The 17,177-nt window shown below is 42.1% G+C and overlaps 1 protein-coding gene and 1 long non-coding RNA gene across 3 annotated transcripts in view; both read left to right on the top strand.

Moving 5' to 3' along the window:
- The window catches only part of LOC147581469 (uncharacterized), a 30,363-nt gene extending 28,514 nt beyond the window's left edge, over positions 1-1,849 (top strand). The window contains exon 3 of the long non-coding RNA XR_015249675.1: positions 679-1,849. This is a non-coding gene — a long non-coding RNA (uncharacterized LOC147581469). The remainder of the gene's footprint in view (positions 1-678) is intronic.
- Positions 1,850-16,908: 15,059 nt separating this feature from the next.
- STOX2 (storkhead box 2) overlaps positions 16,909-17,177 on the top strand; it is a 227,623-nt gene continuing 227,354 nt past the window's right edge. The window contains exon 1 of one of the 2 annotated variants that reach the window (XM_086703164.1): positions 16,909-17,085. The gene's annotated coding sequence lies outside the window, so the exon portion shown is untranslated. The remainder of the gene's footprint in view (positions 17,086-17,177) is intronic. The other variant, XM_086703165.1, reaches the window with a different exon arrangement.

A 17,177-nucleotide genomic window follows, 5' to 3' on the forward strand; every position in this document is an offset into this window, starting at 1 on the left:
CCTTGTGTTGGAAAGGTGCGTGGGTAATGTAAGCACCATGAGAACGCACATCATGGGCTTGATCTTAAAAGGTCACTGGGGAAAAGAGGCTGGTTAAGAGTTTCCTTCACTGGGAGAGGCGAGGTACTTGAAAAGATACATATTCGAATGGGAAGCATGTTACAAAAAAGAGGAACCCTTGTGTGCATGTGCATTTAGTCACCGAAGCAACACCTACTCATTTTTAAATATATAAACAATTACACAGCAGGGTAAAATAAAATGTTAAACCGTTTATCAATTCCTCCTAATTGCACTCACCAATGGTAGCTCCTTTTTTATCGCTTGGATTGTGGCAGGAAACAGATGGCACTCTCAAAACCGGTCATTGAAGACAGTCTTATGAGGGGAATATTAACAAAGGAGCGGGGAGGGTTAAGGGACTCTAACAAGGGGAGTGGGGCGTCCTGGGGCTAGCTGCCGCAGGGACTCTGCTACTCTCTCCGAGGCCTGAGGAGCAACATAAGGGATCGGATGCTGGCCCAGCCAGACCGGCCATCGTAGACAAGGGCCCTGGAGAAGCACTCGGGTAGAGGACCACACTATGCTACTGTCACCCCAGCTGTCTGACCAGGAAGAGCTGGGGCGAAAAATACCCCATTGTCTCCCTCCCATGTCTTCACCAATTTCTGTTCCTAGGCCAGACACCCGGAAGTAAGAGGGAAGAGAGCCTGGCGGTGGAGTATATGGCGGTCCATGTCTCTTGGCGGAGAGCAGGAGAGAGGGAGGTGGAGAAGGAGTCTGGAGGGGAAATGGAGAAAACCAGCGGGTAGCTTGCCCACGGCCCCGGTGAGTCCCCATCCCTAAAAGTCTCTCCACAGCCCACGCTCGTGCAGATTTCCCCGGGCTTCCCCTTAGGGCAGAGGCAGCCTCCGTGGAGGATGACCCCTTAGAGAGGAGGGCTGGCAGGGGAGGGGCAGAGCCTGGGGACCTGAGCCTCCCACACAGTTAGGGTCTCCAGCCTCGAAAGGGCAGATCTGAGCAACAGACATGGCCTGCGGTGATGTTTTAGTATTTAGAGTCTGACTCATCAAATCCAGGTGGTAATCACTTAGATCCTTGGGCCACCAAGCAAGGATCTATGAAAGAGCACTTTGCTCTTAATTAAGGCATGACAAAACACTGAAGCATTTTCCCTTTCCGCGAATACAATGCTTGGGCTGGTCTGACCACATTCACCGGCACAGCATTGCTTTTGTTCAGATGCCATGCCTTCCCCAGCTCTCACTCTGTTGTTCTTTTAGATATTGGGCAATTCTGCATAGATGCTGAATTATATCGAAATGATGACTGAGTATGCTATTTTTATTTTCGACATGTTGTTTCTTTAATTTACCCGTGGCGTTGATTAGGACAGACGTAAAGGGGATAATGATGTATAAAATGGACCATAAGTTGAGTGCTAGGAGTTAGGAGCTGTGGCTTAGAGGAAAATTTATCTGTGAGTTTCATTGACTTGTGAATTGAAGACTAGGCTAGGAGAGGATTCAGTGATAGGAAACTTCTGGAGGAAATGGAGAACTCAAGGGTAACATGTTCTCAGCTTGGAGTGTGTACTTTCTCGAGACCGTGCGGTGACTAGCAGAACTGTGGAGTGAAAGAGAACCCTAAGTACTTTAAAGTGGTAGGGTCTAATGTAGCCTCCATTAGCGTGACTAGAACTTTCTAAATCCCTGTGCATTTTCCCCACTCTCTTTAGCATGGTCCTCAAGCTAGTCACCCACTTTGTGGGGCTTGATTCCTAGTGTGAACACAGCCCTGTGTGCCTGGTCTCACTCGTGACCATGACAGGCTGTCCCTCATGTAAATGGAGACCTACTTACTGCACGTTTACATAGTCTACAGTTTTGTGTCAAGCTAACAAAGTATTCAAATATGTTCTGAGAAATTGGGGCACCTGGGTGGTTCAGTCATTTGAGCATCCAAGTCTTGATTTCGGCTCAGGTCATGATCCGTGGGTTGTGGGCTCGAGCCTTACGTCAGGCTCCATGATGACAGAGTAGAGCCTGCTTAAGAGTCTCTCTCTGCCCCTCTCCCCTGGCTGTGCACATTCTCTCTCTTTCTCTAAAATAAAATTTAAAAACTATGTTCTGAGAACGTACTTCATTTACCTAATTGATTATTTTTACTTTATTTTTAATTTTAGCTGCTTTATTGAGATATAATTTACATAGCATGACATTCACCTCTATCAAGAGTTTTAGCATACTTAGGGATGTACATTTACTACCACAATCTGAATTGAGAACATTTCCATCACCCCTAAAGAGAAACCTACTGCCCATTAGCAATCACTCCCCATTTCTACCCTAGCCCTAGGGAACCACTAATGTACTTTTTTTCTCTATAAAGTTATCTTTTTTGGAGATTTCATGCAAATAAAAACATACAGCCTGTGGTATTTTGTGTCTGGCTTGCTTCACTGAGAATTGTGGTTTTGAGGTTCTCCCACTTTTTAGCATGTATTAGTACGTCATTCCTTTTTATTGCCAAATCCATTCCATTGTATGGATATATGACATTTTGTTTTCCGTTTAGTAGTTCTTGGACACTTGGGTTGTTTCCACTCTTTGGCTATTGTGAATAATGCTGGTATGACCGTTGTGTACAAGTGTTTGTGTAGATATATGTTTTCATTTCATTTCTTTGGGGTAGATAGTGAGAAGTGGAATTGCTAGTCACACATAAGTCTGTATTTCATCTTTTGAAACACTGCTAAACTGTTTTCCAAAGTGGCTACACCATTCCATTCGACATTCCCCCCAGCACTATGTCAGGGCTCTAATTCATCCACATCCTGGACAACACTTGTTCCTCCCTGTCTTTTTCATCATAACCACCGAGTAGGTAAGAAATGGTATCTCACTGTGGTTTTGTCATGTTGACAGTGTGCATTTTCCTAATGACGAATCACGTTGAGCATCTTTACTTTCTTAATAAATTGTTTTAATGTTTATTTATTTTTGAGGGAGAACAGGACAGAGTACCAGTGAGGGGGTGGGCAGAGAAAGAGGGAGAATCCAAAGCAGACTCGAGGCTCTGAGCTGTCAGCACAGAGCCTGACGTGGGGCTCGAACTCACAGACTGGGAGATCATGACCTGAGCCGAAGTTGGACGCTTAACTAACTGAGTGAGCCAGGTGCCCCACATCTTTTCTTTAAAAAAAAAACAACAAAGTTTATTTATTTTGAGAGGGAGAGAGAGAGAGAAAGAGCAGGAAAGAGAGCGAGAGTGGGGGAGGTGCAGAGAGAGAGGAAGAGAGAGAATCTCCACACTGACAGTGTGGAGCCCCATGTGGGGCTCTATCTCACTAAACTGTGAGATCATGACCTGAACCAAAATCAAGAGTCAGATGCTTAGCTCACTGAGCCACAGGTGTCCCCGAGCATCTTTTCATGTGTCTGTTGGTCATTTTTACATCTTCTTTGGGAAAATATCGATTGAAATCATTTGCCTTTTTAAAAAATTGAGGTATAATTGACATGCAACATTATATTAGTTTCAGATGTACTATATACACCCTTTTTTAACTGAAATTTTTATTGAGGTAACTGTAGATTCATGGGCCTATGTAAGAAAAAATTCAGAGACTCTGTACACTTGCCCAGTTTCTCCCACTGGTAACATATCGTAGAATATCATGACCAGGATATTGACATCGATATAATCTACCAATCTTACTCAGATTTCTCATTTTGTTAGTACTCGTGTGTGTGCATGCGCATGCACGTGTGCTTGGTTCTATGCATTTTTGTCATCAGTGAAGGTTTGAGTGCCCACCACCACCGTCAGAATCAGAACATGATGTCTCGTGTGGTTCTTTATAACCATATCCACCTACCTACCCCCGCCGTTCCTAACCTCTGGCAACTGCTAACCTGCTCTCCATTTGTACAATTTGTTATTTCAAGAATGTCACATCATGGAATCCTAGAGTATGTGACCTTTGGAGATTGGCCTTTTTTTCACTTCGCGTAATTCTCTGGAAATTCATCCAAGCTGCTGCGTGGATCAGCGGTTCCTGTTGAAGGACATTGAGCTGTTGTGTTTTTCACTATTGTGAAGAAAGCCTCTGCAAGTGTTTATGTACAAATGTTTGTGTGACTTGAGTTTTCATTGCTCTGACATAAAAGCCCAAGAGTGCCGTTGCCGGGCTGTGTGGTAACCGCGTTTACATGTATAAGAAACCGCCACACTGTTTCCCAGGGTGCCTGTACCATTTTGTGTTTCCACCAGCAATATATGAGTGATAACAGTTTCTCTGCATCCTCATCAGCATTGCTGTTGTCCCTGTTTTAAATTTTCGCTGTTCCGATGGGTGTATGATGGTAGCTTATTGTGGTTTTAATTTGCATTTTCCTGATGGTTAATGATGTTGAACATCTTTTCATGTGCTTCCTTGATACCTGTATGTCCTCTCTGGTGAAATATCTCTTTATGTCTTTTGCTGATTTTCTAATTGAGCTGCTTATCTTTTTGCCATCGAAATTTGAAGGTTATTTATGTACTCTGAATACACATTCCTTATCAGATGCATGATTTGCAAATATTTTCTCCCAGTGTATGGGTTGCTTTTTATTTTTGTGATAGTATCTTTTGATGTACACAAGCTTTTAATTTTCATTCAGTCCAATTTCTCATTAAAAAAAAAATTGCATGTGTTTCTGGTGTCGTAGGTAGGAAGTCATGGCCTAACCCAAGATCATGAAGATTCATTCCCATTCCTTGTAGGATGTTTATAGTTTTAGCTCTTACATTTCAGTCTGTGATAATTTAAAAAAAATTTTTTTTTTAATATTTATTTTTGAGACAGAGAGAGACAGAGCATGAACGGGGGAGGGTCAGAGAGAGGGAGACACAGAATCTGAAACAGGCTCCAGGCTCTGAGCTGTCCGCACAGAGCCCAACGTGGGGCTCGAACTCACAGACTGTGAGATCATGACCCGAGCCGAAGTCGGCCGCTTAACTGACCAAGCCACCCAGGCGCCCCGAGAATGAGATTATCTTAAGCAGGCTCCATGCCCAATGTGGAGTCTGACATGGGGTTCAATCCCACAGCCCTGGGATCATGACCTGAGCCAAAATCAAGAGTCAGACACTCAACCGGCTGAGCCACCCAGGTGCCCCAAGGATAGTTCTTTCTTATTGCTTTTTTTTTTTTTTTTTTTTTTTTTTTGGCATGCTTACTGAAAACCAGTTAACTATAAATGTAAGGCATTTATTTCTGGGCTCTCAATTCTTTTTCATTGATCTACATGCCTGTCCATATGCTAGTACCATACTGTCTTGATTACTATAGTATATCTCTTTATTTTGATAAATACACAGTTATGATCTCCTGTAGAACATTTTGATCCCTTGGCATTATACCTGAGGACATTCAGAGACAGGCCCTTGCTCCCAGCCTTCCCTTCCCCCTTCTCTTTACACTCCCATCTCTGTCTCATCGTGCTAGAAGTCTCCTGTGCACATGTTCAGATGCCCCAACCCTCACACGTGGTACTAGGTTCTGTTTCCGTGCTGCCTGTCCATTGTGGAACACCATCAGCTCCTAGAGGCCTCTCTCTCATTCTTGCACATGGGCTTGCTTATCTCAGAGCTCACCATGATGCACTGAAGTCTCCCTGACCTTCCTTTCTGCTATATCTTTCTCCTGCCTTTCTCTTCACCTTTGGCTGTAAGGAAACTCTGCTTGTAAGGGCTCATATGATTGTGCATGGTTCACTCAGATAAACTAGGGTAATCTTCCTATTTTCAGGTCAGCTGGTTAGCAATCTTAATTACATCCTCAAAGCCCCTTTTGCTATGTAATGTAACATATTCATGGCTTCTGGTAATTAGGACGTGGACATCTTTGGAAGGCCATTATTCAGTCTATCGCATGGGGGTTAGAATTATTAAGTTATTGCTATGGTTTTGATGGTCTGAAAATATTTTTAGTTCACCTTCACTTTGTAAGAGTGTTGTCACTGACTATAAAATTGTAGGTCAACAGTTATTTTCCTTCTGTATTTAGAGGAATCACTCCATTGTCTTCTAGATTCCATCATTTCTACTGAGAAGTCAGCTGTTAATCTCATTATTACGCTTTTGAAGATAATGTGCTTTCTTTTCCTTTGGCTTCTTGTAGGGTATTGTTTTTGTCTTTGGTTTCCAGCAGTTTTATTTTGATATGCCTGTGTGTGATTTTCTTTGTGTTTATTTTGCTTTAGCTTCTGAAGTCTGTGAGATGATGTTACACATTAGTTTTGGAAAATTCTTTGTTGTCTCTTCAAATATTTCTTCCGTCCCATTCTTACTTTCTAATCGAATTCGAATTATACACATAATTAAACTTTTCCAGTATATCCTGCATATTTCTGTGCTCCTCATTCTTGTTTTCCTTTGTGCTTTAAAACATATATTTCCTGTGGACCTATTTTTCAGTTCGCCAATTCTTTCTTGTACTATATATTGTTCATAGAGCCATGTATTCAGTTTTAATTTTGGTGATTGTACTTTCCATTTTAGAGTTTCACTGATGTTTTTAAAAAAGATTTCTGTTCTGGGGTAAAATCCTCTAATGGTTTATTTTTTTCCATCTTTTCCTCTATTTTCTTGAACATATTAGTTATTTTAAAAATTCTTGTCTACTGTGGGTCGGTTTCTAGTACATATATTTCTTCCATAAGGACTCAGTAGAGTTGTTTTCCTTGGCATGCCTTGTAATTTTTAAATAAATAGAGTGTGTGTGTGTGTGTGTGTGCACGTGTGTGTGTGTTTCAAATATCATCTTTTTCCAGAGAGAGTTCACCTTTTTCCTTGCTAAGTAGATAGACTGGGGGCTGATCACATTAGTTCAATAAGGGACTAAAGTGGACCGTAGTCTGGGTTGCAGTTTGGGCACAGCTCAGTTTACATTTGGTTCACCCTCTTCACATCCTGATGTCTCCTAAGGCTTTCGGCTGACAGCTTGCTGTGTGTGCTGGGACTCCTCCCCCTGGCAGATCAGGAACTCCAGTCTTTGTCTCATCATTACAATGAGGTTGCCAAAAGCTTTACTTTACTTTTCTGAGGGTTTCAGCCCAGCTTTTCTTTGTCCCATCCTTTGTGGCTATCTTGAAGAGAAAACTTCCTCATTTGAGGCCTTTCAATTATGTCACTGAAGCTGCATAAAACTGCCGTAAGTCTGTTGGCTTCTCCATCAACCAGAAGCAGCTCTTTCATTAGGCAAAGACTGGGTTTTCGGCTTATTGCTTGCACCCAGGGATTGAATTAACCAGTTTCCTTTGGGGAAAGTGGCTGCAAAAAGATCAGCTCCCTGCTTTACGGGTTTCCCCTCCGGAATGTTATTACTTTCTTTCCTTCTTGCTTCAGCAACTATGTGATGCATTTAAGCAATGTTTGTATTAAAAATTTTTTTTAATTTTTTTAATGTTTATTTTTGAGAGAGAGAGAGAGAGGAGCAGAGAGAGAGGGAGACACAGAATCTGGAGCAGGCTCCATTCTCTGCACTATCAGCACAGAACCTGACATGGGGCTCAAACTCACAAACTGTGAGATCATGACCTGAGCCAAAGTCAGACGCTTAACCTACTGAGCCACCCAGTTGCCCCTAAAATTTTTTTTAATGTTTATTTATTTTTGAGAGAGGGGGAGAGAGACAGAGAGACAGACAGACAGACAGACAGACAGAGCATGAATGGGGGAGGGTCAGAGAGGGAGGAGACACAGAATCTGAAGCAGGCTCCAGGCCATGAGCTGTCAGCACAGAGCCCAACGTGGCCCTCAAACTCACAAACCATGAGGTCATGATCTGAGCTAAAGTCAGACGCTTAACCTACTGAGCCACCCAGTTGCCCCTAAAATTTTTTTTAATGTTTATTTATTTTTGAGAGGGGGAGAGAGAGAGAGAGAGAGAGAGAGAGAGAGAGAGAGAGAGAATGAATGGGGGAGGGTCAGAGAGAGAGAGGGAGACACAGAATCTGAAGCAGGTTCCAGGCCATGAGCTGTCAACACAGAGCCCAACGTGGCGCTCGAACTCACAAACCATGAGGTCATGATCTGAGCTAAAGTCAAATGCGTAACTGACTGAGCCACCCAGGTGCCCCCAGTGTTTGTATTTTATATAGCTTTTCTAGGTTCCTGGAAAAATCACTGGTCTAAGTAAACAACTCCATCCTACTTAGAAGCATAATGTCAGTGCTAGAGGTGGTATTTTTGATACACATCACTTTAAATGCTTGCACTAAGGTTTAGGATAGGTAGTGTGCTCCATTGTCAGAAATGGAAGGTCTAAAATGCACTTTTTCCTTTTTAATCAATATGTTTTCTATTAAAATATGTCTTTGTTGCATGTATATATTTAATTCTTTTTAAAAAAATGTTTATTTATTTTGAAAGAGAGATTGTGTGTGTGCATGAGCGAGGAAGGGGCAGAGAGAGAATCCCAAACAGGCTCCACGCTGTCAGCACAGAGCCCGCCGTGCGGCTCAATCTCATGAACCTTGAGATCATGATCTGAGCTGAAATCAAGAGTCAGACACTTAACTGAGCCACCCAGGCGCCCCTGTATGTATTTAATTATGATATGAAATACAATATTTAGACATGAAATGTTTATGTAGTTGCTTTTCCAAATTATATTATACCTTTTAAAATATTTAAGTAGGATAAATAGGACGAATTGAAAGTGGTGAGCTGAAAAGACACCAGGGTTTGCACCAACTGTCGCAGGTGGTAGACAGTTCTCATTGATGTGCCACTTACCTTGTGCTTCTAAATTATCAAAACAACCCCCATTAAGAGTATAAAGGACATGGGAACAAATTGCAAATAAAACTACTATTTTTTGCAAGAGAAGGTATTTATAGTTTTTCATCTGCAATACATGGGTTAAATATTTAGAAGTTAATAACTTTATCTTGAATCATTAAGAGTAACCAACTACATTAAATATCTTTTCTAAACCCTTTGGTTAGTCACATTTCTAAAGTAATTATGTGTAAAAACAGCCTAAGAACCTAATTCCATTTATAATTGAATGCCCAAGATACATGTTTTGAAGTTCCACTTTTTGACAATTACAACACGAATTAGATCATTAAGCTTTCTCTTGTGAATGCCTGTGTTTCTGCCTTTTAAAATGTTTTGATATCTGCATGTTTCAGATAGCAGTTATCTGATTAACTATAGCATTTTCCTAAAACCGTCTATTTTTAGTTGGCCCTTCTCTTGCCTTTGGAGATCTGCCATCTGCAGTGATCTCAGAGGAGGGAGGGAGGGCCTGTTTACTGGAGAGTATGTACTTTGGGTGACATGGCAGGGTCCTGGCAGGTTATAATTTCCACTGTTGGAGATCTCAGACACTGAGCACTTCCTTATTTGGAGGAGACATAGTCAAGGGTAGAACTTGGCAATTACATTAAAAAAAAATCAACAGATAAGGAACTTACTGCATTCTAGCGAGTAGGAGAAAATATACAAAAATTGTGTTTGCTTTATCATGTTGCTTTATTATTAATATTAGCTTTTGTCATTTAATGAAACATCAACAAAGTGTTCTATATGTTCATCTATATACTTATACAATTAATGACACTATAATATGTATTATAGTAGTACTTTGCCAAGTTTTTTTTTCTCCCACACAACAGCTTTTGTGGGAAATGCCATTTACATGAGGGTGACAGCCCCATGGGAAAGCTAGTGAAATGCACAAATTCTGGCAAAGTACTTGTAACTCCACTCTTTCCTTTCCCTATGTAAGGAAGCCTAGTTATTTGCAAAGGGATGAGAGTAAACTTATTGTTGGAGGAACTTTGAATCTACCCTAACTTAAAAAACAAATAGAAAGGAATCAATCCCAAACTGATACTCTGTTGTTAATAACCATTTTCTAGGACACATCTCCCAGTGATAGAAACTCACTAGGAGATCATATCCCTTAGTTTGGAAAGAGTGTGCGTAAATACATCAACATCATACAGTAAATACTTCCCTTCCAGGTGTTAGCTCAGTATTTTCAAGCTTCATACCTAATGTATGAAATCTTATTCTCAATGTCACCCACTTAATGTACGTCCCCTTCATTTTATCTTCCTCCCTCTTTTCCGCTCACATTGATATGTACATGTTTCTACCATTGCACCAATAAGGCATAATTTCATTTTAGGGAGATTATTTGTTTCCTCTTATAAACTATGAGAACTCCCCCTTCCCCCAAATAAAGACTAGGTCATATTTATCTAGTACTCAGCACACTGCCTAGAATACAATAGTTGCTTGCTATATGATTGTTAATGAACGGGAACAAGATTTAGTAACTCTCAATCACTCAGAGTGAAAGCCTGAGGCATGCATGGTAATGATGTGGACATCTAGTATTATAAAACACTTCATGAAAAAAGGAAACACACTAATTTTGTGTGGCTGATGGAGTTTTTGTTCAAATAAAAATGATTTTAGCATGAAATTTAGGGAATATTGAATTGGGTTTACAATAATAGGCAGGAAGATTGTAAAATACTTCAATGGGGGAAAATATATTACTCTAGACTGGTTTCTACTCTTTTTTTTTTAATGTTTATTTATTTTTTTAAATTTTTTTTTTTCAACGTTTTTTATTTATTTTTTTTGGGACAGAGAGAGACAGAGCATGAACGGGGGAGGGGCAGAGAGAGAGGGAGACACAGAATCGGAAACAGGCTCCAGGCTCTGAGCCATCAGCCCAGAGCCCGATGCGGGGCTCGAACTCACGGACCGCGAGATCGTGACCTGGCTGAAGTCGGACGCTTAACCGACTGCGCCACCCAGGCGCCCCTATGTTTATTTATTTTTGAGACAGAGAGAGACAGAGCATGAACAGGGGAGGGTCAGAGAGAGAGGGAGACACAGAATCTGAAGCAGGCTCCAGGCTCTGAGCTGTCAGCACAGAGCCCGACGTGGGGCTTGAACTCCTAGACTGTGAGATCATGACCTGAGCCGAAGTCAGACGCTCAACTGACTGAGCCACCCAGGCACCCCTAGACTGGTTTCTACTCTTAATTGCTGCCCTGCACAGCTATAGGAATTGAACATGAATTAATAATTAATAGAAACATAAGACAGAGAAAAATATATTTTGTACACTGCTCTTTGAAAATTGGTTTTGATTAGGATGGGCTTCTGCCACTGTAATTGAGATGCTATGGCTGATGTCATATGAAAGCCACAGTATAGAGGGGTCATGGCTGGGTGATTGTCAACAAAGCATTATTCGGAAGCATCTCAAGAATCATCTAGATGGACCATCTTAACTTTTAGGTCATATGAGTCTCTCAGTTACGGTGGCAATAATAAATTTTGTCCTAGAACAGATTAATTCTTTGGGGGAAAACTGAGTGAGGAGTCAGAGGAGCATCTAGGAGCACTTTGAGTCATTTTGAAAAGGTGTCGCAGGCAATGAAAAAGTATTCCCTATAAGGAAGATCATTATAGGTCTTGAAGTAAGGTATAGGTCAGGTAAGAATCTTTGGTAGGTTGTTGGGAGAAGTGAAGCATCTGTGATACTTCTGCAGTCTTTTCAATCTCAAATTAATTCTAAACCACAAATATAGCCAATATCCTCAAGCAAGTGATTCACACATGTGTGGCTACAGTAACAAGATGATTGCTAAACTCTTTGCAGAAGAGTGGAGGGAACCTTATAGTATAGTTGTCAAGAGCACAGATTCTGGAACCAGACTGCCTGGATTTGAATCCTGGCTTGATGACTTGGCAACTGAGTCCTTGACTGTGTTGCTTAATATCTCTGTGGATCAGTTTCTTATCTATAAAAATAGAGTAACAACAGTATTTACCCCACCGGGTCATTGTGTGGACTAAATGAATGAATATACATAAAGTGCTTAGCATGGTAAGTGATACATAGGAAGCACCATATAAATGTTAGTTATTTTTGTTATTAATCTAGGATAAGCAGTTACAGACATGTAATTCAGGGCATCAATGATCAACGTATGTTCTTCTTTCCAGCTAGTAGGTAAGCATGTAGCCATAAGGGTCAAACAAAATCATTAATACTGCATAAATGGTGTGATACAGTTAAGGATGTAGGTTGATTACCCTTGAAATAACTTTTAGGAAGCTTTTTTTTCTTTTTAAGTTTATTTATTTATTATTTTTAAGTAATCTCAATATCCAATATGGGGCTTGAACGCATGACTCTGAGATCAAGAGTCACATGCTAGCTAGCCAGGTGCCCCTCGTTTTAAAAAGTTTGTTTGTTTGTTTGTTTGTTTGTTTATGAGGCTTTATTAGAACAGGTGATTACTGCATGGTTATAGAAGCTCTGTGGAAATTCTGGACTCCTAGTGCAGCAAGATTTTATTAAGTGTTTTGTGCAGATGCCATGGTTTCTGACACATTCATTAATTGGTGCCTTAAATTATTAGTCTAAATCCAACTACAACACTTGTGACATAAACATAACATAGCAGGACTTCCTTTTTCTTTATACAAGTTGACTTTCCATAGATACCACACTCAGGATGTCATTGAAATATTATTTCCTGCCTGGATTCTTATACATTTGAATTCCATAAGAAGTATGCAAAAGCATTTGCAGGAGCCAACAGTGGCCCAATTATCTATTGCTTTGTAACCAATTACCTCAAAACTTGGTGATGAAAAGTGGCTGCCATTTTATTATGCTCACAATTCTGTGGGTCAGGCATCGGGCAGGGCTCAGTGGGGATGTCCCCCCCCCCCCGCCCCCGCCTGCTACACTAAGTTGGAGGCTTTGGTTGGGATAACTTAAATACCCAGAGATGTCTCTATTGGGGTCCTGGTTCTTCTAGATTTGGTGTCTGCTGGGGATAGAATGTCTCCTTTACTCACATGTCTGGTGCCTATGCTGGCAAGAATGGCAGGGAGTTGGTTGGCTCTGCTCTCTCTCTCTCTCTCTCTCCATACTCTCTTCGTGTGGCTAGCTTGAACGTCCTCACAACATGATGACCTCAGGGGAGTTGCACTTGTTACATGGTGCCTGGCTTCCAAGAGGCAGGAGTGAGAACTATGAGGCCAATAACACCTAGGACCAGAAGTGGCACAGCGTCAGTTCAGCTCTGTTCTATTGGTCAAAGCAATCACGGCTTGGCCAGAGTCCAGGAGGTAGAGAGAGAGAGAGAGAGAAAGACTCTATCTTGTGATGAGGGAGTGGCCAAGTTATATTCCAGAAATGCACATACACGGGTACTATTGTGCAGCCATCTTTAGGCAACACTATCTGCCACCAACAGAAATTCCAAAGCAAAGGCCCTCAGACTGGAATGCACCTCCCTGAGTGATGATTGTCTGAGCTTCTGTTAATCCCAGGGGGCAATCAGCAATTGATAAGCCTGGACAAGAGAACGTTTAGCAAAGCCCACTTTCCGCATAGGAATGGTAGGCAATGAGAAGAAATGCTGACAGAGAATTCATTCACAGGGCTCTTTCATCCTGCCCCAAATGCCACTCGATCTCGAACTTTAGGATGGAGACAACTGAGACAAGTGTTCCCCCCATGTAATTGGAGTTGGGGTTTTTATTTGATTAGTACTCAAAGCATTCTTCATTGTTTTTCTTGAGTGTTTTCAAGTAAATTGTGCAAGAATTTCTTCTGAATGAAGTAACACTGTCTCATGGGTTCTTAGTTCCCTTGGAGGCTGCAGTGAATGCTGAAGAAGCATGGGTTCTGGAGTCATATAGATCTGGTTCGAATTTGGGGTTCATCAGCTATTAGTTGTTTGACTTTGGGCAAATGACTTCACATCTGTGAACTTTTCTCATTGGAAACACTGAAATAATCATTGTTCCTCCTTATTGAATTTTGTAAAAACGAGGCATTTGATCAATGTTGAGCACCTTTCCTTGGAAAATAACCAGGAAATCTTCATGCTATTTGGGTCAATACAAAGGTCCTGAATACTGAATCTAGGGAAGGAAACAGTTGCTTGTCTAGCAACAGCTGCACCTTCCTTTGTGATGACATACACAAGTGCCCCTTTGCAGGGGATATAAAGCACAGCACGACATTTCTGGAGACATGACAGATGTGATCTTGGCACTCTTGGCAAGGCGGGCTCCTTCTCAGCTTTTGGGCCAGAGTAATCCCTGCCTCTGCCGAGAGGCCTCCCCTACCTGTTCCGTCTGGTGTAGTGCTCCCTGTTTCTATCACTACACCTGTGTGACACTTTCAAGACTTAATCTCATGCTGTAATTATACTTGTGGTTGTTACTTGGGTATTGCTTCCCCTATCTCAGTCTTTTTCCCCTCGATTGGTTTTTAGTTCATCTTCAGAACAGCATTTGCAGGAATGTTCACTTCATCTCTGTCTTAGCTCCCTGCTGCTGAAGCAGCTAGGGATTGGAGGCCACAAGAAGAGAGACTGGGGCTTGGGAGGGGGGCAAAGAGAGAGGAAGAGTGAGGAAGAAAAGAAAGCTGTATTCATGGATGGATTTTGGCAGAGTGTCCTGGAGCAAAAACAATTGAGTTCATGAATAACTGGGAAGTGAGGATTCTTGAAAATGAAAATATGTTTGATTACTTATCTAAAACCTATTATTGCCATTATAACTATCTTCTGAAAAAAATCACAATAATATCACCACATATAAAAAAGTTACTAGCACATTGCCTGGCATTTTGTGAATAATCATAAATGGCAATAATGACCTTAATGAGGTTGATATTCAGGTGATAGTGGTAAGAATTGATTAGGTAGCTCCTCATATTAATTCCACTGAGTTCTGATGGTATATACTCTCACATGGGCTTTACCTGTTCAGAGGATCAATACTATCTGTGAGTGTGTGTGTATGTATGTATGTATGTATGTATGTAAAGAGCTTGCTATCTGTATGTGAGAGAGAGCATTTATATTAGAAGTTGCTCTTTTGTCACATTATTACAAACGTTGTAAACATGGAACTTTTCATTTGTTCATTTTAATATGGTAGACAGACTCTAAGATGATCTCAAATGATCCCTACCTGCTGGTCTTCATACCTTTTTGTAATCCTCTGCCTTTGAGTTGGAGTTTGGCTTTAGTGAATCACTTCTAGCAAATAGAATGCAACAGACATGATGGGATGTCACCTCTGAGATCAGATTGGGATTTCAGACTTGGGTGATCTAAAGGAAGCAGCCTTATGTAGATGTTCATACGGGAGTGGGTCTCCAGAGAGTGAGGAACTAAGGCCAGTCCAACCATGCTCAAGGAACTGAACCCTGCCAGCAACTATGTGAGTGAGCTTGGCAGTGATCCACACCCAGCTGAGCCTTCAGATGAGACTATAGCCCTGGCTTGACTGTAACTTTATCAGACACCTTGAGCTAGAGGCATTCAGTTGGACTGTGCCTAGATTCCTGACCCACAGAAAGTGTTTCTTTTAGATTTTTAAAAACATGTTTATTTGTTTTGAGAGAGAGAGAGAGAGAGAGAACATGCATGTGGGGGAAGGGACAGAGAGGGAGAGAGAGAGTCCCAAGCAGGCTCTGCACTGGCAGCACAGAACTGGATGCGGGCTCAGTCTCACGAACTGTGAGATCACGACCTGAGCCGAAATCAAGAGTCGGATGCTCAACTGACTGAGCCACCCAGGCGCCCTGTGTTTCTTGTTTTAAGCTACTTAGTTTGGGGGTATTTTGTTATGCCACAATAGATACCTAATACAGATGTCAAATGCCATTTATTCAAGAGGCACCATTGAAGGACTTTTCTGGAAAATGTTACCTGCCGGTGGCTGATCAGTTTAATGGAACACATGTAAAAGCATAGGACACAGATTGTCTAGGTGTCGATTCCAGTTCTACCACTTCATGACTGGGGAACCCTAGACAAATGACTTACATTATTTTGCCTTAGTTTCCTCATCTATAAAATGGGGACGGTCATATCTAACTCAAAGGGCTGTTGTAAGGATTGAAGACCTTTGCATACTCTAAGCACTGAATTAATTTTACTCTATTATTATTACCAAGGGGGACTGCTGCCCACAGAAGACCATTACCCCTGCCTGGAACTACATGTCGAAAGAGTATGTCCATAGAACTTATCCAGACATCTCAGCGCTGAACTCCTAAGCCTTGCGTTTGGGAAAAGGGGCTTTCTTTTTGCAGATGCAAAAAGTCTTACTTTTTTTGTCTTACTCTTGACTAAAACATGGCCCTAAGACCTTCGAGCCTAGATAAGAGTAGCAGAAGATGGAAAGCGTGTTATTTCAAAGCTTCAAGCAATCTTTCAAGAGTTAGCTATTTGAATATGCTATTCCTTTGTATATTCTAGGAAACATTCTTTATTCTGGGAAAATCATTCACTCAGAGCATTAACTCCTAATGCTTCTTCTGATAGTCATCTGTCTAGAAAAATGACAATGTAATTTTTTCTCAATGGAAAATAAGCAAAACACAGTTTTACACAAAAACAACCTTAATGAAAGTTTTCTTTTTCTTTTTTTAAGCATAATTGTTATCTTTTCTAGTAATATCTGTATCCTCTTCGTAGACGGATTTTTGTGTAGGTAACACCGGGAATTACTGGGTTTCTTCTGTAGCAGGCCCACAGTACTTGATGGAGATATGACAGGAGAGTTCCAGAAGAGTTTTGGAGGAGGGACTGATGATACGTTTTCGTGGTTGACTAACTTTTTAAAAAAGCCACTTCCAAGGGCCCATCAACCAGTCAGCTAATCCACTTGTTACAGAGGGGGGGGGGGGGAAGGGGTGGAGCGTGGGGAGGAGCGACACAGCTCGGGAATCCTTGCCTTCCAAGTGTAGTCTTGCGTGCCATCCCCCCTCCGAGCCCGGCCACCTAAACGCACCCCCCCCCCCCCCCCGGCCTTCCGGGCCACCTCTAAGACCTTCCATCCCAGACTCCTGGAGATTTCTCTGGGCCGAGTCCAGCCAAGAGCGCTCCCGGGACTCGGCGAGATCTGCCCTCCTCCTCCCGCGTCTCCGCCCCCTGCCGGGGCCGCCGGGCGCCGAGGGAGGCGAGGGTGCAGCAGCTGGAAAATGAGCGGTGCCCGGAGGGTGGCCCGGAGCTGCAGGTAACGCGCGCCAGAGCTCGGGCCGGAGCGGGCTCTGCGCACCCTCTCCTTCCCGGCGCGGAGACCCTGGGTCTGCGCGGGGCGTCCCGGGG

This window comes from Puma concolor, chromosome B1, assembly GCF_028749965.1.
Source record: "Puma concolor isolate L17-30 chromosome B1, mPumCon1.1.hap2, whole genome shotgun sequence".
Classification (NCBI taxonomy): Eukaryota; Metazoa; Chordata; class Mammalia; order Carnivora; family Felidae; genus Puma; species Puma concolor.